Below are 24,356 nucleotides of genomic sequence, written 5' to 3' on the forward strand. Positions count from 1 at the left end.
GGAGGGGCAGACTAAGTGTACTATCACAGTAACAAAGGACTACCACCCCAGCTGCGGGTTTCATGCATGGAGCACAGTGGTGGCAGAATACCAAGGTTGGTGAATTATACGAACAGGCCTTTACACCTGTGAAACATATAAGTGCTCTAATAGGCCAAACCAGCTGACTTTCTACTGCTCACAATGAATCCAATCTGAAGGAGGACTTATTGGACTGTCCTGGACGACAAGACATCCTGCCGATGAGCGAGGGAAGGAAGCACCAAACTTGCAGGAGCTGCTCATTGTTTATCGAGCTGCCGTGATTGACTCTTGGGTAAGGTCCATCCAACAGGCTTGCTAATCAAGGAGGCCAAAGGAATCTCAGTGCTGCCCCACTGGGTAGAGCCATCTTCCTTAGTTATCCATGCTGTAGCTACCAAGGCATCTGGAGCGGAATGTCCATGGTAGGCCTGACTAGCATGCCCGCCCAAAGCTGGGATAAGCACCTGCTGGTGGCACGTGTGCCCACGGCATTTTTAAAGTATGTTGCCTGGTTAGGACCAGTCATCATGCCCAATGACTAGAGAGGTGCACCTCGGGTGCCTCATGAGGCGTTGCACTGCCACCACGCCAAAGAATCGCCATCTGTGAGAGTGTGGCGGTTGCACTCAAGAAACACCAAGTACTTACTGAGTGTCGGAGGGAGCCACACGAGTCAAGTAACCACCAGAGCGTCTGCGTGAGCTGTGATCTACAGCCAGCTACTCGTAAGCCCAAAGAGGCAACCAACAAAAGCCTTGCGACGCGCAGACCGATGCTGCGCAGCTCTTTTGAACACTGCTGTGCTGCTAGATGCGAGATGGCTCGAGACTAAGAAATCATCTTATCACAAATATGAAAAGGAAAGATGTAAGCTTTGCTCTGGCAATGGAGCTCCATGTGACTGGAACTGGTGAGTGCATCTACCGCTTTGCCTGCATCATGTCTCTTTTTCGTCTTTTTTTATGTCCAGTTATATGTATGTCTTTGTATATTTGAAGAAAAAATTCCAATTGATTTTGAAATGTATCAAAATGCATCTTAAAAATATTTATCTATAATATCAAAAATATATATTTTCACAAAAAAACAAAAATAAATCCTGAATAAATATATATTTGTGTAGTCAATGATATTTTGTGTATAGTGGGTTTCTAGATATTCACACCTTATTGTTTTATATGTCTAGTTATAGGCCTTTTTCAAACTGGTGAGTGGGACAGCCACGTACATGCTTGTTCGATGTCCAACCACAAAGTCAACAAGCATTTGCAATGCAATAGGTCTCGCATTATTGAAAGTTTGAGCTACTGGTGTTGCAAATTATAATGCAATGGCTATTGCTCAAACTTTCAGTAATGAGAGCCCTATTGCATTGCTAATATTTAAAAAAAAAAAAAAACTCCGTACTGTTGGCTTACATGTGCAAGGAACTTTATGAAGATGTCAAAGCAACCCTCTAGTCTACCGAATTAAAAATGCAACTTATGCCCGTCAGGGAGACGAGCTCACGAACACGTATGTTTTTGTGGGCCCTGCTGTCAGAGTAACACAAAACAGATATCTACGCCAAGCAGGCAGAAAGCAAGCACTAACTCTTTTATATTCACAGAATCCTTCCAGCGATGTTTACATTTTTATATATTTTATGAATTAATAAATGCTTTTACTTCTCTGTGTTAAGTGATTTGAATGTTTATAGATTCTAAAGGTTTTGAAAGAAGCGATGGATAAAATAAACTTAAAACATATGGTAGGGGCACTGTAAGAAAAGTGTCAGCTACAATTTGTAAAATGTCCTGCCTTAGCGACCTGTTGGTGTCCAATGACTGCTAGCAGCCTTCGAGGCTCCCTAAAGTAATATGTGTGCTTTAAGGAATGAATTTGTGTAAGCTAACCCTGTATCCCTTAACTTATCTGCTGCCGCGTTTCGGTATGCAGCGCTTAACCAGCATTAGAGTGCCTCACACAAGCGCTAGGTGACGTTACAGAAGTTCAGATTCATGTCCACAGGCGCGGAACTCGAATCACAGGATGTGGAGCAAACACCAGGACTCGAACCTGGTTCCCCAGCTAAAGAATTGCAGCTGTGGCCATGGGGCCACAACCCCTTTGTGCTGGAAGAGGCCCTCACGGTGGCCTGTCCGTGACAGAGAAATATACTCAGACTTTGTTATTCCTAGCCGGCTTCAAAAGCAGGAGGATTCTGTTAAGTGACTCTTAAAAACAAGCCTGCGGCTGTCTGCGGCAGAGTGGGCCTCACACGAATGCTAGCAATAGATGTGCCATGCAATAGATCCCACGTTTGCGAGAGATAAAGCTATTGGCATTGTAAAGGGCAATGCCTTTTATTATTTTTGGGGGATAATTAACACAAACAAAAGGCATTGCCATTTACAATGCAAAAAGCTCAAACTCTTGCAAATGCGAAACCTATTTCATTTCAAAGGGGCTGCTTGGAAAGAGAAAGCGCAAGTGACCCTCTGAATGTTACAGGAAAGCATTTAGGGCCTACAGTAGGAGAAACTCATTAGAGAAAAGATCGCTTACAGACGAAATAAGACATACTGTGTAACAACAGAAGTAAAAGGGTCGGTCCTTATGAGAGGTTACAAATGAAGACAAGGTGGTACTAAGGAGGGCCTGACAAGCCTAAGAACCAATCAGAAGCCAGCATTTACGAAGGACAATGACGCAAGCCAATGACAAATATGGGCCGAGAGTGGGCGGGGCAACAAGTCCATACTCTAATACAGCATATCTCGCAGAGCGACGCATGCGCTGCTGGTCTCAACCATTTTTGTGCAAAACAGTGTTTCCAATGGACTCCAGCACTCAGTTATTAAGACATGAGCAGGGATCTTCCCCACATGTCCGAAACATCATGAAGGCAAAGGACCACAGTTCAAGGAGACCTGTAACCCAGAGAGGTAAAAGTAAAAAGGCCTATGCCCTTGACCAGAGACTATGCTGAGACCCCTGGCAGTCTCCATCAACTGGCTAGAGGGCAGTAGTATCTATCGCAAAGTTAAAGAGTGGGCAAAAAAAGCCCTGTCTCACTTTGTCAACGCTAAGCAGGAGGCAAGACTAGCTTTGACAAAACCAGATCGGCTGTTTTAGGAGTACAGAAAGAACTTTTAAAAACTTCCAAGATAGCAAGTGGATTGTCCGATACTGCACGTGCTGCAGTTTTGAAATTAAAGAAAAAAATGTTTTAAATATATTTTAGACGGCTGCTGCGTATCATGTGATGTAACAACACAATACGTTGTGTGAATACAACACGGCAACCATCTTGCAAGTATAGAAAAAAATGTCTGGCCACAACTATTGGCTTTACCAATGCCCATGGATGTTTACGCCTACAGCAAAGTCAATAGTGGCTACCCAATGACAAGAGGGGGGGGGATGAGAGTAAAAAAACAGAATTAACAGCATTACCAACAGAACGATACATAAGGCAACAAAACAAAAAGAATGGAGGACGAGCTATGGTCTGTGGGTAGGGCAAACAGTAGGGAAGAACTCTGCCAATTTAAAACTACGATATTAAAGTAGACACGAGGGCCATCCAATGAAACAAAAAGTATAGAATGCAGCGCTGCCTGCAAGAGACAGCAAAAGCTGTCCGCAGCAAGACTATAAAAACTGGAGAACCTCCAGTGGGCCTGTGGGTTTGCAAGCTAATTGAAGGAAAGGGCTGGTCAGAAAATGGACAGGGGAAGGAAGGGCGGCCTAGCTTTTCAATGCCATGCAGAGGACTTTCATCCCATCACTCATTTAAGTAGAATAAAAGACATTATTAAAAACTAGCTCGAGTCAGTAGATCTGTGGAGCTGCCCTCAAACCCCAACCTCAGACAATGCATCCTTAAAGGGTAAAAACAAGGTTTTGTAATTCACATTTCAGGAGCTCATGGCAACCGGCTTATGTAAATAAAATGGAACGAATTAAGTGTTAAAATAAAAAAGCTCTTACCAGATCCAAGGCCTTGGACCCAGTACTGGGCACTTTGGAACCTGCATGGCCCAGCGTCAGGAACCCCTCTGCCATGCCCTAGGAAAAGAAATCCAAAAATCAATAAGGGAAAATGAAACTAAAACATATGTCACTAAGTGGGCGTTTTGGACACACACATTGCTGAGACTGGCTGTTAGTCAAGGATAACTACTAAAGGTACACGGCACACCACCACATTAAATCAGGCAAAGAACAAAGCATTCTAACTAGGAGTGAAATTCAGAACAAACTTGCTCACTTAAAAAAAGAACATTTTAAACAGGGTAACAAACACTGCTATGGTGTAACGTGGTAATGTAGCACTGAGTATAATTTTGTCAACAATTGATAGGTATGTTGCTCCTTCAGACTGTGCACTTTAAGAGGCCACATGCAGCTCCAACTCAAGACGGAAAGAGTGGCAGAGATTACCCAATAACCAATCAAGCAATTATGTAAACAATATATAGTAGGCGCCAAAGCAGCTCAAATGTAAACTCTGTCCATCAATCATGTGACACAATCTACAGAGGCCCCACAAGCGTGGGAAATGGGTGAGGTAATTTTCACAGTGGCTTTTAATTCTGTTCCAGATATGTACACTACGTCTAGAACAAGCAGAGGCAAAGCCAACAAGTCTGGCTTTGGCTATCAACCTTTTGGATTTGTCAATGCTCATCTGTATTGCCATGGTTTGCCGAGGTTCCAGGTCTGTAACAAGATTGATTGACAAAGCACAAACATAGGTTTTTAAAAAAAAAAATTTAAACCTTGGTCAGTGTCTCAGACTCTGAAGGCGATTATTAGTTAGCCAATTGTGGAACAAGACTGACCCAGAACCCCGTCCTGCATGCTGTAATGGGCAGAAGAAATTATGAGTAAGACCAATAAAGACTTCTGGTATCTAAAAAGGTTTGTACAAACGCAACATTTCAAAATGACAACATTGCAAGAAGTGATTTCCCTCCAAAGAAGAGGAGACCCTATGGCCACGTTAGACCTAAGAGTAGCCTACCTTCATTTACAAATGACCCAAAGGCAGAAGAAATACCTCAGAATCTGCATGGACGGAGTGCCCTACCAATTTAGAGCGCTGCCCTCTGGGATAAAATACGCACCAAGGGTGTTCACAAAGTGCCTCTCTGCGGTGGCCGCACACCTATGAAGAAAGGGCATACTTGTCAACCCATACCTGGAGGACTGGCTGGTAACGGAAACTCAAAAACAAAAATGCCACAAGGACAGGCAGTCACGAGAATGCTCCAAAATCAAGGGTTTACCATAAAGAACAAAGTTACATCTCTACTCAAGCAACACTGGACTCAAGGACAGCACGAGCAAACCTAGTCAGTAATAGCAGAGCAAGCTCTCCTCTGCCAGAAGGGACAGTCTCTGACAGTGAGGACTGTCATGAAGCTGATGGGAATGATGGCTTCATAGATTCCCTCATACCACATGCAGACTACACATGCGACACATACAGGAATGGATCTGCAGAAGATGACGGGTGGTCCCAGTCCACAGAGAGCTGGGAGGATCTGGTGGTTGTCACATCAAGGATATAGAAGGAGATAGAATGGTGGAACCCAACAAAAGCAAGAATAGGGAGACCTTTCAAGCTACCAGCTCCCACGGTGACCATAACTGATGCGTCCCACAAGGGCTGCGGAGCGCATACGGGGAATCTTAAGATCAGAGGTCTCTGGAGCCCTGTGGATATCGTGAAAAACAAACTATCTGGAACTAAAGACTTTCATCCTAGCTCTGAAAGCTCTTCAGGGGCATGTGAAGGAACGGACAGTCCTTATAACACAACAAATAAATTCCACCTCAACAAGCAAGGGGGAACAAAGTTGTTCCCACTGTCAAAAACTAGTGCAGGAGACATGGGAGTGGGCGGTATGCAAGAGAAGGGAAGACTTTACTGGCATTCCCCAGGGCGCACCCAACCAAAATGAAGGGTGGAACCCTGGCATTTCTAGTAAACGTACCACTTGCTGACATCTGCATGGCTGCGACCCAGGCATCCCCACACATGTTCCCTAAACACTACTGTGTGAACATCCATTTGAACAAAGAAGCAAGGGGAGGTGGGGGGCAACAAGTTCTACAATTCACCCACATTGCAAACCATCCTTCCCAGGAAGGAAAGTCTGCTACGTAATCAGATGCACAGCATGTGAATCCAGAAAAATATTCATGCTGCAAGACAAAATGGTTACTTGCCAGTAAGGAGTAGTTTCAAAGCCGGATTAATTTTCTGCATTCAAACATTCGCATGTCTGCTTCACATGATATGTTAGCTGTTCCACTTTCAATTAGCAACAGCCAAACAGGCTACTAATGTTCCAACATTATTACACTGAGGTTCAGAATAGAGCCGCAGCTGAGGAAAGGGAAACTTGCATTTTATGTGGAGCTACGGAAAAATAAATACTCACTTACTCATGGATTAAGGTCAGGAGAGGACATGGGTCAGCAAACGAGGGAACAGAGGTGGAAGATCAAAAGCTGGAGTTAGACGCTACTCACTCAGGTGAAGAGGATTCAGGATCACAATTTCACAATCTGCTAAGGTAGAAGAATTTTGGGACAAGTGGTAGCCGCCCACTGCTGGATCTAATGCGAGACTCCCCTGCCGCTCTTGAAGCTTTCAGCAAGAAGCTCAATGTGGAAGAAGATTACTTAAAATTGTGTTCAAACTAAGGATTGTAAAGTACATCTGCAACTCTCAATTCCCCCGAGCCCATAAAAAGGCACTGTATGTTGAACAAGCCATCTGCCGACTGATCTTTCAACCACAGTTTTGACAAAGGAGGGACTCTTGACGTTAGCATTTGCTGGGTTAATCTGAGCAATGAGTGTAATCAGCCAAGAGGTTGTAATGCCTTTTCCTTCAGCTGACTAAAACATAAGACATACATTTAAGGTGGGCGAATGCCACTGGAAGGCAAATTCGAACGCTGAGAAGATAGCCTACTATTTTTTTTTTCAAACCAGTCCCTCTACTTGCAAGAGCTTTCAATGTTGCCAAAATACACCCTGCTCCCACACAGAAGCAGCCATGACTAGCATTGCCTCGATATCTAGGCATGGTGAATATGGATCAGATGCGGAAAGGTCCTGAGTAACTACTCCTACGAGGGTATTTAAAGCAGCATACAACAGAGGCAGCAAACTGAGCAAAACGATGACATCAATGGCAAATAAACATTAAGTACGAAAAGCAGAACAACGTTTTACAAAATTGAAATAAATTGTGATGAAGGTAATACTCTATTACCGTCTCAAGTTGTGTTTGGGGTGGATGGGGTGCTTTGGAGAGAGAATCTGAGGAGGATGCGAGAAGGAACTTGCCAAAAAAATTCTAGATAAGAACTAAGAGAAGGGGAGCAGAACCTTCATCTTGGACCAGTTAAAGCAGTGAATGCACGCCTGCAGTCCATGACCATGGCCACAACTGGTTGGTAGCAGAGGATTTGAACAAAGTACAAACTAGGTCAAAGACCTGGGTTTTCAGAGGATCGACACAGAGCCGTTGTTCCTAGTTGCACATTAACTCACAAAGATTTGAGCAGAGAGAAGAAGCAGAATTTCCTTTCAGGATCATGAAAATCCTAGCAATACTGAAAAGATCAAGCAAAGCTCATCCCTCGTCTAACAATGGAATTAGCAATATCATTAGGAATCCTCTGGGATTGAAGGAAAGCGGCTGTTCCACCTGCAGCGCTCCTTGGGGAGGACACAAGATACTCGGCTGGTGCCATTGACTGCAAGAGCTGGAGTGGAACTCCTTGGATACCATCTCTGTTCGCTGTACTATGTAAACAAGAACAAGGTCCACCGCCCTGCAAAACACTGCCAAGCGCAAGGCCTACCTTTCACCGACACGAGGATGCTGCCCTAAACCAGCCAATCGCTGTTAGTGCCATTAGTAAGCACAAAAGAAGGCCCAGCATCTTATTCTGATAAGTGGTACTTAAATTCCTGGGCACACATTCATTACACTGCACTTTTATCATAGGATATGGGAGCAAAGCAGGAAAATTAATGTAGAGCAAAACTATCTCAGACTCTAGATGAATGAATTAGGAGTGAAACCATCGATATTAAATGTATTATTTCTGACCAATTACAGAAGAATACATAGCTAGAGTGCGTGGAGGTGGAAGTGCGTTTATTTTTCAGTCCAAAATGGCTGAGCCCAGCTCCTGAGACCAGGGTCTAGGAAATGCATAGGGCTGTTACCATACGTGCTTCCATGTTGGGTCTCACACGCATGTCCTGCAGCCTGTATGGTGTATTCTTGCTTTCCATCGATCTCTGCTCTGTCCCTTCTGTCCACAGCTGGTTATCTGCAGTCTGGCTACCGACACCAGCAGAGAGCACCGCCCTCCCGCCTCCTTCTCAATCAATACTTCGCAAGCCTCGGCGCTCTGCTGGCGGCCAGACAGGACGACTGCTCTGTTCTTACTATGAGATTTATCAGACAGCGCTAAGTCTGGGATCCAACCACTGAGTAGCCGGTCTCTGCTCACCATACTTGAACTGAGCCCCTTAGCTCTCTAAACCACCCCCCCCCCCCACCCCCACCCTTGCCTCTGTTCAATCCTTCGTTCTCCAGGTCTACACAGAAAGACGTGCTGCGATCAAACTAGGGTCCCCAGCGCCCCTGTAAAGGGTCTCACGACCAGCTGCATGCACCAGGCGTTCAATGGACACAGGCACAGAATAAAGCATGCGGCGCTGGTTGCTTGTTGATTACCTTTACACTGGCCAGTTGTTGTGAACTTCCGATAGTCTATCTTGTGTGTGTTCTTGGCAAATCTGAGAAAAGATGGAACAAATGAAAATGAGGATTGCACATAAAATGGGAGAATAATTAGTTTGATAGTAACACTTTTGCTCGGCCACCTCAAATACAAACACCAGCATTATACAGGCCTTGACGTCACACAGTGCTGAGCTGCTAAGTAAACCATCTCCTGTTTTATAACAACTGGTGCTTCAAAGCTTCCCTTAAGAGTTTATATATACATACACATATCTATCTAGCTAGATATAAAACAATCAAAGTTTAGCGTAGCATTCCATGCTGAGTGCTGTGATCGGTCACCCCTGTGCTGCTCACGTCTCCCCGTCCAGTCCCAGGATTACTCCTCGTTTTGTATATAGATCGCAAGCACAAAAGTGATTTGAAAAATACAGGTGAACAAACCCGGCTTCAGATATCCTAAAAAACATGAAACATTTTCATAGCAGGGAACTGAAGTCATGATTGCATTGTAGAGCCTTCCTTATGCAACCAACCCACTTTGTTGGTAGTGTTTATTTTAAAAATGTGCCTTCCAGGCATCAGACAGCGCGAGCATTTTCGTATATTAGGCACCGTCTCCCTCCAACACAATCCCTTTCTCTCAAAACTACCCAGTGAAGATGTTCACAATATTAAATGAGAGAGAGTATAAATTAGCGCTATCCTGTCCCCAGCTTTCACCTCACGTTTCCTACCCTCTTTTTCTTTGTTGCTAATAACTTTGGAACCGTTTGACGAATTTCCACAAAACTTTCCAAAAAGGTGCTACTTTTTACCTAGTTTGTGCTTGGAACGTTTCGGTCATCCATCAAGTAGGGCCAAAACACAAAATCTCCATTTGTTTTGGATAGACAACCCTAAAACTGCCTACTGCAAAAACAGTTTCATGGAATTATATCATATTTGTCAGGAAGCTAGATTTTGGTCTGCAGATTGTGGCTTTTTTTCACATTAATGACCCTAAGGACCCCATTCCCCAGGGCCGGCACACCAACTATGTCCCAAGGAGTCCAACCCCGGGATATAGCTGTCTCCCTGCCTGCACCAGAGCGAGCAGGGAAGCCTGCATTTGCTCTCGCATTTTTAAAACACCTGCAAAGCGTTGCTAATACAAAGTCTGCTCCCAACAGGAGTGAGCTTTGAAAATGCTTTTGGCCAATGGGAGCATACTTTTGATCCATTTCCCTGCCAGCTCTGAAGTGGGACTGGGAAACGGATAAAACTATTGGTCCCACTCCGGTGGGAGCAGCAATATTAGCTGCTCCCTCCAGGTGGGAGCAATGCCGGCTACCCCTGCATGCTGGGGCCGGCTGAGGCCGCGGGGCACTTGGGGCCCCAGCTGCGTTCACCAATAACTATAAAGTGGGTGGCCTGGGTGTGCACCAGGGTATCCACCTGTATAAAAAAAAATGTTGGCCGAGGGGGAGGGGATCAACAGTGGCTCAGGGAGAGGGACCACACAGCCCTCATCCATTTCATGTAAATGAATGGGCCTAGAGGATAGGGTCCCGGGGGCCTAACAAGACTCAGGGAGGGGGGCAGCAAGGGCCCCCTCCTCTTTATTTTTTAGTGATGGCCTTGGGCAATGGGATTACCAGGGCCTAACAAGGCTTGGGGTGGGGCCTGGGTGTCCGCCCTACCCTTTATTGAAGAGTGTCCCTGGGGGATGGGGCCGCACAGCCTAACAAGGCTCGGAGAGGAGGCCACGCGGCTATGTGATGTTCGAGGAGGGAGGTCCCACGGCTCCCCTCCCCTTAAAGACATATATGGCCCTGGGATGGGGACCTCTGGGCCATACGGCCTCCTTCCTGTTTGAAAAAGAAACAAACATTTACAATGCAATGGTTTCGCCTTTTGAAAAGTTTGAGGTATTGGCATTGTAAATGACAACATTTGTATTTATGTGCTGGTTTTGAAAACAGATAAATAAATGGCATTGTCATTTACAATGCCAATAGTTTAATCTCTGGCAAATGCCACACAAAAACACACAGACCCCCACACACACACACAGACCCACACACACCAACAAAGCCCCACACACAGAGCCACACACACACAGAATCATGTAAATGTATTTGAGCTTATATAGCGCACAGCTACCCGCAGTGGGTGTCCCGGCGCTTGCTTAGGGAAACCGTCCTGGTATTCCCCTGTGAGATAACCCCAGCAGGGTATCCACAAGGTGAAAGCCAGGCATCCCGCCGCGAGGGGCCGTTGTGGAGATTAAGCAAGCTATTGCCCAGAGTCGCAGAGTGTGAGCCCGTGAGTCGAGAAGGCACCGGAGCGAGAATTATCGAGTCCGTGGAATTTTTAGCCCAAGACCCGCCGAGGCGGGGAATTGAACCCTGGTCCAGGGCCGATCTCAGCTTCCGGGGCTGCCGCCTCTAACCCCTGAGCCACACTTCTCCACTGGCAGCTACTCCGAGTCCTCTCTCAACAGAAGCAAGAACGGAATAATGTCCCTGCATTCAACAATACGTAGGAGTATCGTTAGTGCATGGCCGCCTACCTCCACCATCCCTCCTGTGCCACCCTCGCCCCTCCCCCAGCGCATGATGTAATCACTGGGCTACAGATTCCATCCCCTTCAGGGCCGTCTCAGATTTTTATCCCTCTGAGGCCGATGATATGAACATTATTTAGTGGCCTAATAGTTCCCACCTGTTGCCTGTAGCACTATCAAAGGACAAATCGGTGGCGTTTAAACTTGTACATGAACAACATGTTCGTTAAATACCATGTTTCGAAGAGCACCACAAACACATGCAGGTGACGTGATGGTGAAAGAGCGCGCGCGGTGGCAGCCCGTCACATACCTGGCCTCCTTTCTGCGTGGCCCACGCCGTATCCAGTGTGACCCACATAACATGGGTAAAAGCAGTTCTTCCACGGGTGGTAATAGCGCGTGCTAGTGCCACTTGCAAGGCGCCCCGAGACGATAAAGTGCAACAGACAACGGGAGGGGGAAGGGTGGCGGGAACGGGCACACGGACAGCGGGAGGGCGGGGCGAAAACTGGATAAAAAAAAATATTTAAAAATGCCGCTTACCTGCAAATAGGCCGGGCAAACCTTCCTTACCTGATCGCTTCGTGGGAACTTAAATCTTGCAGCCAACTCCAGCAACAGACACTTCTAAAAAGAACCAAACATGCCGACACGAAAAACCCACCGCCGCGATGACGATCAGAAAAGGGTGGAGAGGGAAGAAATCGCGGGAACGCCCACAAATCTGGTCCGGCCATGACGGACAGCTCTCTGTTCCAATGGCTAGCCTCCATTTATGGAGCTAGCCAATGGAACAGAGGGCGGATTCCAAAGCCACATGCTATTCTCATTAGGTTTTCACCTTCGTGAAAAGCTGCGCAGTGCGCAGCTTTCACTTAGGCGAAACCTAAAAAAAAGGGGATCCCTATGGCCAGACCATGTGGTCAGACCCCCACCGCACATGGCCAGAGGCCCTGCGCAGCGTGGGGTTGGACGCATGCTAATTATTACTGTATGTTAAAAAAAAAGCCCTAGAAATTCACTAAAAGAAAAAACTAAGGTTAAAGCAATGCTCTCGTAAGTGTGATAAAAAAGGTCTGGATTTTCTTTTAAACTTAGAAATTCACTAACAAACAAAGGTTAAAGCAACTTTATGGTTTGGTGAATTTGTCAGTGACATTAACATTTTGAACTAATAAAAAAAATGAAATATACTAGTTATACTTAGCAGCGCTAACTAGAACTTGAACGCCCAACATGCACTGCTAACGACCTCACATATGACAACAATAATGTGGATTATTAACACTCATGACATGTTCTATGACATCACGGATGACAAGGACATCACTGCCTAATTTTGTACAGCCTGGGCCCAGCTAATCCATATAAGAGATTACAAAACAATATGCTCCTAATGCACCATAGGTGTGTAGAGGCATTGAAGAGGTTATACATCTTTCTACTGAAGAGAAACTGTGCGAGCAGGTGACGGCTGATTTGTGTTCATTAGGTTCCACACAAGTGTTTTTGTTACTCCAGAAAAAGTTTCCAGCGCGGCAAAGACTCAACATACCCCATTAACTGTTATAAGCGGCCTTGGGTTATTAGACAGAGTTGTCTCAGCATGACCATTTCTACTTCGCATAGAAGACTGTGTACACCAGGTATTGACCTATGTACATGTGCCTGTTTTGCTCAGAAGTTGGGCTATCTGTAAAGATTTCATCACAGTATGAAGGCTGCAAGTAGTATCTTCTTGAACACCTTGACATCGAGGTTATTTTAAGTTAACAGTTGATCTTTGGACAAGTTTTGCAGAGTGTACAATGTTCTTAAATGATACTCAAACACTCTGCGGTGTATTTCTCACGAGTCCCGCTGTCTGCAACAATCTGGTAGAGAGTAAACTCTCTGAATAGAATAAACTGTGTCAACAGGACCTACCTTTTACTTCTGGTCACCTCTTTTCTCAGTGAGGTTCAGTGACTGTCCAAGGTCTTACACAGGTGAAGCCTATCCGTAGTAAGGCATTAATTATGTAAGGGCTTCAGTCTCTGGAGGAACTTGGTTTTCCCTTAATAGTTATATTCAGATTTAACACAGTGTGCAGGATAGGTTACCTTTCAGCAGTGGTTCATAGTCAACATGAACTCCGCTACCCGTGAAGTGTATGGTTCAATGTTGCACATAACACAAGCTTGCTTTACACCTATAGGGGTTGCACGTATGATAGCAGAAATCCCATTATTTGGAGTCATTTTGCACTTCTATTCAAAGCTCTAATGCTATATCCGTTTATAGAGCAATGTAAACAAAAGTAGCTAGGATGATATCAATTACGTAATTTGAGATATCAGTGATGTCATAGAACAGGTCATGAGTGATGTTATGTGTGAGGTCCTAAGCAGTACATGGCATGGGCGCAAGTTGTAGTTAGCAGTGCAAACTATAACCAGTGAATTTCAGTTTTTTCAAGTCAAACGTTAATATTTTTGCTAACAAACTTACCTAAATAGAATTCTACTTTAACCTGGTTTTTTTTCCAAGTGAATATCTAAGGTTTTTGTTTTTTTAAACAAAAAGATGTGTTTATCACACCTAACTATAACTTTTGTTTTTTTCAGTGCATGTATGTATGTGTGTGTGTGTGTGTGTGTGTATATATATATTTATCTGTGTGTGTAAGTATGTGTGTATATAGATATATATTTATGTATGTGTGCGCGCGCACACACATCAATCATAATAGCCTACTGTGACTACCTTCACCCAATCTTTATCTCCCTCTTCGCCCATTTCCTCTCCCCCTCACCACTAACACCCCCCCTCCTCCTGCCACATTATACGATATAAATCAGAGGGACCCCAGCCTGATGCTTGGTGCAGCCAGAGGGCCAGGATATGCTGGAGCCGAGCTGATGAATTTTGTGGGAGGAGGAGAGAGAAAGGCTTGCAGACACGATAAATCTCTGGGGGCTCCTGCGAAACCGAAGCACACCTGTAATTCTAAAGGGGAGGGGGCGAGGGGCACTGCAGATGTGCAGCAGACTGCAGTACCAAGGAAAGACTGAAGCTACAGGAAACGAATGGTGCCTGCTGGGAACACCAGTATGTTCGATTGAAAATTATGCATTTTATTTATCATTTTTATCGCAACTATATGGTGAACTTCTTTTATTTCAGCAGCACACTCTTCAAAGAAAAAATGTTTATTCTTTCAGAGGCTTACCACGACCACATCAATCGGCCGTCCGGGAATACTGAGTGCATGGTCCCGGAGGTCACGAGCTGGTCATTCCAGGCCACCACCTTGAAGGTAGCTCAGTGAGTCATGAACCCCTACTGAAAGACAGGGCCAAGCTCCCAGTGGAAACTGCAAGGCAACTAACTACAAGTGGGAGAGCTGGTGTGGGTTTCCGCATGGAGAGTGGGGGTGGGAGCAGCACGTTTGGAGGGCTGAAGAGCTCGTAGGGTTGAGACGAAGGGATTATCAATGGTTCCCAACAAAGAACAGCGCAGGTGGTCTCTCCTGGCAAGCCTTCTCTAAGGCCCCGGCCTGCAGATGATGCGGTCAACCTCAATTCAATGAAGGAATCCCTTTGTGGCATGCTGGTCATTTCGGCAGCTCAGAATTCGTGCAAGAATGCCCAAAACCCACTATTACGGAAGGGTGTGAGAAAGGTCCACCCCCGTACCTGAGACAGTGATCGAAGTTCAACAGGAGAGCCCAGCTTCCATTGCTAAAGGGTCATCACCGCATCTACAGGTTCTGCAATTATGGCTCGTAAAGTCACATGTGATCTGCGCAGCCTCAAGAACACAGTTTGCCCAGTTTCCATTTTAGCTTCTCAATGATTTCCTGCTCACGTCCAGGCCGGGACTCACTTAGTTAATACCGAAAGGGGGTTTCCTAGGCAAAAAGGACAAAGTAGTACCCTGGAACAAGGAAGGTAAACCCGAAGGAGAAAGACAATGATGGTCCTCACTGTCCTGCTCAGACATGAAAGCAGCCTGCCAGGGCTTCACAGTGATCACAGGCAGATAACATTCTGCTGTTGAGCTTTTCATGCATCAAAAACAGCCGCCATCTTGTCATGGTCTCGATTACACACATGCAGTCATATGAAACCGCTTTTATGCTGCATAAGGATCCTCTGATTTGGATAGCTGCACCAAGACCATTTCTCGAAGTGGTAGTTCTTCGTGTATGTGTGTGAGCGCATCCAAGAGGTAGCTCTTTGTGGGTAAGGAGACCAGGTGTACCTGCATGCCTTTCGGGACTAGCCCATGTGGGTTCAGAATGTGCTGTGACTGCTCCCCAGGTGTGCTGGTGCAATGTGAACTGCACCCAATCAGGAAATGGCTCAATTAATATGCTTTTGTTAGGGCCTTCCCGTTAAGTTCTAGCTATAGCGCAGTGCGCATGTTATCAGGGAGGACAATCTGAGAATGCCAGTCATCTCAACAGACAGTGCTAGCGTATGATGCACCCCACAAATCCCTAAAATAAAGACAGGTGCACAGGCATCACGTTGAAAGTATCTGAAGTCCATCAGCAGGAAAGGACATATGCACTGTTAGGGTAAATACAAGACACACACATTTACATCAGTCAAACGTGCAACTAATTTGCCCCAGAACACTAACAATATAGGTGAGTGAGGAGCACGTCCCACTGGACTCAACAGGAGATGGTCACAGCATTACCTGAAGTAGCCATGGCTTGTTCTTACAGCTGTTTATAGTGCTAAATGGAGCTCTTTGTAAGTTTAAACATGTCCATAGACCCAGCGAAACGTATGGTTCCAGTGCATGTCTGCTTGTGGTGTGTATGGGTGGGTGGATATGGGGCAGGGGTTCAGGTTAGAAGGGAGGCAGGGCCTAAAGGATTGCGCAGACATGGCTTCCAGAAAATAATGTAATTGTTGTCTCTTCTTGGTTTACTTACCTGGGGCACATGTCAGACATTCCTTAAAGTTATATGAGATATAGGTTCAACAGTGATCTGAGGACATTTTTATAGAAAAGGTAGCTAAAAAAAGATAGCTTGGAATCAGAAAGCAGAAAAGGCTTACAAGACCATGGACAACTTTGATATTTGGAGTCTCGATGAAGAACTGCTACATATGAACCATCCCCCTCACAGAAGCCCACTAGCGGGCTCAGTCCCTTTTCCGGCTTCTGCGTGCATGAGCACTCACACAGCACTAATATATATATATACACGTTTCGATCTCCTACTGAGATCTTGTTCACCGGGACCAAGATCTCAGTAGGAGATCGAAACGCGTTGGTGGTTTGAACGTTTGGAGACTTGTGGAAATAAATCACTTTGAACTTTTGGAAACGATTGATGGAGTGCGACCCAATTCTTTCTTTTGGAAGGGTGTTTGGAAATTGAAGGCGGCGTGCTCAGTCGCGGGGTAACACATGACTCAAAGCAGCACCTGCACCGCGCAAAGAGCAGCAAAAGTGTATATATATATATATATATATATATATATATATATATATATATATAGCTCTCAAGTCAAACAAGCTTTATTCGACGATTGTCATAAAAGCAAACAGTACATACAAATTAAATTTTAGAGATATAAATAGAATGTAAAATGTCCCAGGGTCAATAGACCTATAGGACCCAGAGACCACAAACTGCCAATACAGGGTCTTTAGAGTCTTTTTGGGCGGGAATCTTTAATTTTTAGGATCCTCCCACAGACCCATGTTAGTCAAGAGGCCCTGAATATGCTCTAACCACTTGATCTTATGAAAGATGTCACTACAAATAATATCAAGCAGGCCCCTTGCAAAGATCTCAAGTTCCGAGGTGGTCCAGATCCTCCTCCAGTATAAGACTGGACAAAAGGATGCTATGAGCGCTATTGGCGATAGCCCTAGATCGTAAAAAAGGGGTTTCATAGGGGTACTCTGGGGTCATTTTATTAAGTTCCTTAAAAAGGAATTTTCAGAGATTGTCATCCCCCTGAGACTTTCACATCCCCACATCACAACCCCGTACAGGGCGGAGCTAACTGCCTTACCATTATAGACTGCCAGTACCTATATACATAGATATAGATATAGATATATATCCAGGTATTCCGCTCGTCTAATGCAGTTTTGCAAAGTCCAATAACGGATATGGACCACACTTTGGTGCTTCAAAGAGTTTATTCGTTGCTCGTGGACGCCATGATGCGTTTCGGCCACTGCCTCGGGACACTATAATAATACATACACAGTCATTCATCCTACCATTCATGCATCCATTTATCTAACGCTTGACTCATTCTTGCACTCACCCAATCACTCAAACAAACTGGCATATATTATTAAAATATTAAAAGTACAAAAACAGGCAAGCAATGAAAAGTAAGTACAAAGTGTTTTTTTAAAAAGAAGCATGGCAGGGGTAGCCATCTTAGAATGATGCTGTGCATAAAGTATCATAGCTAAAACCATCCCTGATGGCCACCTTGTTTTAAATAGGAGAGCCTTGCTAGGATCATAAAAAAACGATAAACTCTGGATAAAACTATTACGAGATGGCTGCCCGGTATAGCAGCAGTCGCGAGGTGTGCAGTGGACTACAGCTAAAACGAGCAGAGATCCGATGCAGCACACCGGGTCTTCACGAGGGTCCTGACCAACGATGTAAGTCCGAACCCCTGCCGGAATCCCATGGGCCACTCGCTGCAAATCACTAGCGAATGCTTTGAGAGGGAATCCCTTCTCACACATAGTGCACCTTAGCGCGTGCAACAGATTTTAGGTCAAACACGCATTTTAGTGTAGATCTCACTTTTCACATATTTAAGGTCCTGAGGAAAGCCAGTTAATAATTAAAGGACTGGCTGAAATCACTGCACACATAGCAATATACCCGCTCCGCTGTAATACAGGCGTTGTAGCATACTCTGCGCCACCGGGTGGGCCCGGTGATGAAGCTTGCCACCAACTAGGTTGGTGGGTGAGGGCTTCATAAAAAAGAAAATCAAGTTTTTCTTATTACCCATCATACAGCTCGGAGTTCTGTATCACGTAAAAATAGTTTAACATACTTTCCATAAGATATTCCTAATTTCTTTGTCTTAACCGCTTCACAATAAACAGAAGAGACTCATGGGCATTTGATATTACTTTTCCCAAAAAACCAATCAGGCCTATATCCTTTATTTTTGGCTTGTTACATAACCATCTCAAAGCCTTGTGTATTTGTCATAAACTTGCCCACAGGGCAATTGAAAAAACATAACACACCATGAAAGGCTGGTTAGCTTAAAGAGAAGTCAAACCAACTGCCTCAACTATTCATGATTTATTTACAGATCATACCTACGACATCTGACATAATGCATATTGCATCGCTGGCTTGTCGCCATAATCAATACAGGTCCACTGCACTAAGTATTAGCTTCCCAACAAGGAATAACCTGTAATACAAGAACTATTTTTCAGTGGAAGCACACCTTCTGCTCAATCGATTGAATAATATAATCTTTATTGCTTGATTAATTAAAATAATTGCAATCACACCTTACAACTCCAAGGAGAACACATTTACATTACGAACAAAACATCTTCTCATCACATAAAAAAAAAACTGTCCCATAAATACAATTTAAAAACGTATCTATAAACCCAAATCTAGCCACCTTACATCCTTAACACCTTGGCTGCTAGGTGTTTTCCCCCTCCTGTGCTGGATTTTGCACTTTTGCTGGCACCATGACGAGCTCAGCTCGTCATCAGCACACGACACCCGTGGGTGATGCTGAGCTCGTCATCAGCATCGAAAGGGTTAATCACAGGATATTATTGCACATTATACATTTTAAAGTGACAGTGTGCAATACATACTTTTTCCATGTATATAACAGAGAAATATTCTGACAAAAAACCATTCATTTCCACTATGAAACACTACACGTTATATTTCAAAGTGCTAATGGTAAGGTGCAGAAATGACTAATGCAAAGAAGTTTCTTTTAAACATTTCTTGACCCCCTTACCTTTTAAAGTGCTAATGTGCAATAATTGCAACAACCATCATATCAAGACAAAAAAAGTATCAACTTACTGCAATGATAACCCAGCTACTGTTACATTTCATATTAATACCCTCACAACAAAAATTATTAGGTAATAGAATTTATGAGCCGTTAATACTATTAGCACCAAAGCCATAAAAATAGAGGGGATCTGCCCTCTTATATTAGACATTTTTCAACCTGCATTAAAAATGTTACCAGTTGACATAGTAATGGAACCAATTCACCAGACAATGACATAATTAATGCCTGTCGGGCAGATCTCACGCCACTCATAAGAAAGTAAGGTCTCAAAACTAAAAGTCTAAGATTAATCAGCTTGGGGCATACACATACTATATGTACAAGAGTTTCCTGTGGCCATCCGCAAAATCTAGTTAGAATCCGGCCACTGTTTGTTCCAAGATCGAGTGCCCTCCTTTGTTGGGTTTATTTCCATACGTAACCTTAAAAAAAAAAAATTTAAACTTGCAAGAAAAGAAAACATTCAGATACGGCTGAACACTCGGGATTGGTATGAATTGATCACTTAGCATGCATAATTTCTCAGCTAATGCAATTTTATCCAACTTAAACGATTCCGCTTTAATATGCTTTTTTTTCAAATTAACTTATAGTTGGGCATTTTCAGATCTGGCAGTTCACTTTGCAGGCCGATATCTCGTAGGGAAGTTAGAATAGAAGATCTCCATTTAGCCCTATAAACAGATTTGTCAATTTCTTGCCAACAAATATTCCCTAAAAATGCAGGGGCTGATGTTGACAATGCGACCATACATTTTAAAAAAAAAGCTCCTTTTGATACTAGGCACTGTCTTTGGAGACTCCAATGTTATTGCTACTTGACACACTGACCTGGCAATCCGACAGGTTGCTTTAAAGACCATAACAATCGGTAGGTAAAGCACCTTCACATCTCTCCCTTAAGTAATGGGGGAACCATAAATGAGGGTTGGTTGTAACTTGGCTTTGATTACTTTAAGAATAAACTCATATGATTGACAGTTCAGTGATTTTTTTAAACATTTAAAAGCATGGATCAATGTCACAGCCTGGGCCCTTAAATCCTTAAAATGTCGATCACCCCTAAGTATCTGTACGTCTTAACAATATCAATTGTACCTGCTCTGGCCTTCCAGGAATTAAACTTCTGTTTAACTACAGCAATTTTTATCACTTTTTTTTTTTAACATTCAGTTCAAGGCCATTCTGTTGTATATAGTCAAAGGCAGTAATAAGTCTTTGTAGGCCGATAGGAGTATGAAACACAAGAATCGTATCATCGGGATACTGGGAGTAACTAATTTACACTCCCCCCATCCTAAGAACATGCCCATTAACAACCACCAAATGCTGAGAAAGATCTGATAAAAATAACAAATAAGCAGGGGGCAAGGACACAACCCAGCTGTAGCCTATTATATGTTCTAATCTTCCTTGATAAAGAATTTCCCATCCCAAGCTTAACTTGAACCCAAGTGTCGGTATACAGAAGTATAATAGCTTTCAACAATTTCTTTGATATTCCCGGATCTGCCAATTTTTTCCATAACAAATTTCGTGGCACAGAGTCGAAGGCTCCCTTAAGATCAATAAAAGCAATGTATACATTTTGTTATTCAAGACCGCCAAATTTGTATTCGTGAATTGTCCTTTTTGGAAACCAGTCTGATAAAAATGGAATAATACCCTCCTGCATAGCCCAATCTTCCAATTCTGTTAGGAGACAAGAAGCAAACACCTTTGCATCGACATCAGTCAACAAGATTAGTCGATAATTAGCAGGGTTTGACACTGTAGGAAGGTACATCCTGACTATGGTTGCCCCTAACTTTTTGCCCTGTGTTTTAGCTGGTTTTGGACATAGTCGACCTGGGACCCTGCCAATCAGGACCCCAGGCCTACTGCTCTCTCTTTAAAATGGATTCCATGTACCCTAGGTGCATTTCCAATTGGTACTGGGCCACCCTATCAGACCCTGTAACTCAGGGCATGGGTGTACCCAGGGCTGCCAGGGGCTGCAGCATCTATTATGCCACCCCTGGCTGGCCTCCTCAATTTGACACAACTGGCTGCATGACAGCTGGGGCAAAGTCGTGTAATCACCCTTCTCACAGACACTGGGCCGCTTTTATAATTAGGTTGCACTATACTACCATGCCATGATTCTGGGACAACCCCCGTGTCAAAACTTCCCTAAATAAATTATGCAGAATGCCGCCCACAGGTCAATCAAACGTTGCAGTTAAGAACTCAACATGTAGGCAGATCTAAAGACCCAATTCTCAGCATGATCTCAATTCTTGAATAATCACTTAAGATAACCTTAAGATCACATAAAATAAAGCAACATCTGCACTTTCAAGCCACTTTTAAAAAATGATGTATGCAAAAGAAAACAAACCCTGGCAAAGCCAGTAGGTCTGCTCGTGTTTGTCTAGACATGATTTTTGCAAAACTTTTCTACTGGGAAAGTGGCCAGGCACTAATGAAACTTTTTTTTTTTTTTTAAAGAAAAAGACTAAGAAATGCTACTTTGGTCTCAAAAGCACACATTGCCATAGAAGTCCTTGGCACTGAAGTAAACTACTTTGCGTGCAGATGTGCTCCTTGGGAAAGAGCAGAACGTAGTTACTCACGGTGAAGATCGCAATAGCTGAATTGGGCTGCCCCACAGCAGCATGATGTAGGGTTGGAAGAAAAATGTCACACACAAATGGATGCAGAGGTCTCTGAATGCCTCTAGAAGTATAGTAGACGCTAAATTTGAATAGTATTTTCTTGGAGGACACCAACACACCAGAAAAGAGCACTAACCTCTCTCTGCCATTGACGCACTAGTGCAGCGCTCTCACGGCCATTGGCGCACACAGTGCAGCGCTAACCTCTCGCTGCCATTGACACTTGACACACTAGTGCAGCACTAACCTCTCACGGACTCATTCGAGCAGCACAAACCGCTCACTGCCTTTGACGCACTAGTGCCGCCAATCCAACGCCAGACAGAACCCTAAACAGTCAGTGTCCCGAGGCAAACCCTTTCACAGAATGTGTCATGTTGAATACAAGACCCACACGCCTAAAACCTATGCCATGCCATCTGCTACAACAATCATGTGCGAGGCAATAAAAAGCCTTTTTGGGTAAATGTAATGGCATTAATGAAATATAAAAGGTTACCAATGAAAAGGTGACCTGCTTTGAAAACATCTGTGATATGTACAACATGGACAAAAAACAGACTTGAAAATGGAGAAACGTTTGGCTTTATCGAAATTTGGTTTTAGCACTCCAAGTCCGATCAAATACTAGGTAGGTATTGTTGGTAACCGTCCTAAAATCTAGAGGACTGATTACTCAGTCTTTTAGCCTGGCAGATCCGGCCCCTCCGAGGCGAAAAAACAATATACCAACAAGAAGTAAAATCGAAGGAGAACCATCTCAAAAGTCACCCTAGCATTTCTTGTGGGATCATTCAGAGGAATTCTCAGATGGGATTCAACCTCAATGTAAACCTGGACAGTTCAGATATTAGTATGAAGCTAACATATCAAAAAGAGGATTCTTTTACAGATTTCCCTTGTAGTTGGTGATAGCAGAATTACTCAACAAGCCATTTTTAAACAAGAGAGGATTAGAAGAAACCAAGACTGAATGGTCAACTCAAAACAAATAATCAGGCTTCCCGCCCTTTACCAACCTCCCTACCCCCCACCACAACTCAAAAGCCAAATTGGTACTAACTACAAAACTACTGCACTAGCAGACACAGTGGAATATTCCTTCCCTTTAAGGATCTATGCACCAAATCTACCCATAATCCCAGTAAACGTGTAAGCAGCAGTGTAAACCTTTCCAACAAATCAGTTCAATTGCAATGTTTTGATCTGACCAACTCTTTTTCTACTGCAGCATTGCATCACACCTCAAACAGCACCCACTCATCGTTTCCCAAGATCTTTAGTGAAGAGTTGCAGGACCTAGACTGCAACCCTGAGAACGATCTACTCTCGCGTTCTCAACAGCCCTGTTTTAATGGACATGCCAACAGACCAGAGATCAACGAACGGGGACTGAAAACCATATCAGTCTACTTCATTCCAAGCTCAGCGGAATCTCGAAGGCATTTTGAGAGTCGGAGTCGCTTTTAATAATGATGCCAACGGGAAACGGCCTTTACAACGAAGCCGTTTCCCCGAAATCTTTAACCACGCATGCAGTACAACGCATGCGTGGTTACCACTAATGCCTTTACCACGCATACCTTTACTACGATGTTTGTAGTAAAGGCATATGTGGTAAAGGTAAAAAGAAAAAAAGGGGGGCTTGGGGGGGTCTCCCCCCCAAATAAAACAACTCACCATAAGTCACGTTGGCGTCAGCGTCGTTAAAGAGAAATCGGAAAAAAATGCCGTTTTCTCTTAACGACGTATGACGTCACCACGCAATTATTCGAGGAAAAGTTTATCCGTGGTAAACGAATTCCGTTGTAACGCATGCGTGGTAAAGGCATGCGTTGCAGCGGAATTCGTTGTATCATCATATATTCGATGCCAACGACCTGGCTGCTGAAGATTAGCGCTCGCTGGCGAGATCCTTGTATTACATGATGAATTACATTTGTCGGATCCTCAGCAAAACTTTGTTGGTAATTCTCATCCCACTTCTTTGATTCGACCCACAAAGCCATCCTTCGTTCCTTTTCGCTCCTCCAAAACCTAGCCCTTGGCATGTGGGGCCATCCGGGAAGCAGGTCCTTGGGGCCATCCGGGAAGCAGGTCCTTGGGGCCATCCGGGAAGCAAGCCCACGGGGCCATCCGGGAAGCAAGCCCGCGGGGCCACCCGGGAAGCAAGCCCGCGGGGCCACCCGGGAAGCAAGCCCGCGGGGCCACCCGGGAAGCAAGCCCGCGGGGCCACCCGGGAAGCAAGCCCGCGGGGCCACCCGGGAAGCAAGCCCGCGGGGCCATCCGGGTAG

At 44.4% G+C, this 24,356-nt stretch overlaps 1 protein-coding gene across 9 annotated transcripts in view; it reads right to left on the reverse strand.

The window, feature by feature from the left end:
* Positions 1 to 24,356, reverse strand: part of SETD5 (SET domain containing 5) — a 312,866-nt gene that overhangs the window by 222,512 nt on the left and 65,998 nt on the right. For all 9 annotated transcript variants that reach the window (XM_086939390.1, XM_086939391.1, XM_086939387.1 and 6 more), the window contains 2 exons: positions 8,786 to 8,847; positions 4,000 to 4,077 (listed from right to left, as the gene is read on the reverse strand). The gene's annotated coding sequence lies outside the window, so the exon portion shown is untranslated. The remainder of the gene's footprint in view (positions 1 to 3,999; positions 4,078 to 8,785; positions 8,848 to 24,356) is intronic.

The sequence above is a fragment of the Lissotriton vulgaris genome, chromosome 9, assembly GCF_964263255.1.
Source record: "Lissotriton vulgaris chromosome 9, aLisVul1.2, whole genome shotgun sequence".
Classification (NCBI taxonomy): Eukaryota; Metazoa; Chordata; class Amphibia; order Caudata; family Salamandridae; genus Lissotriton; species Lissotriton vulgaris.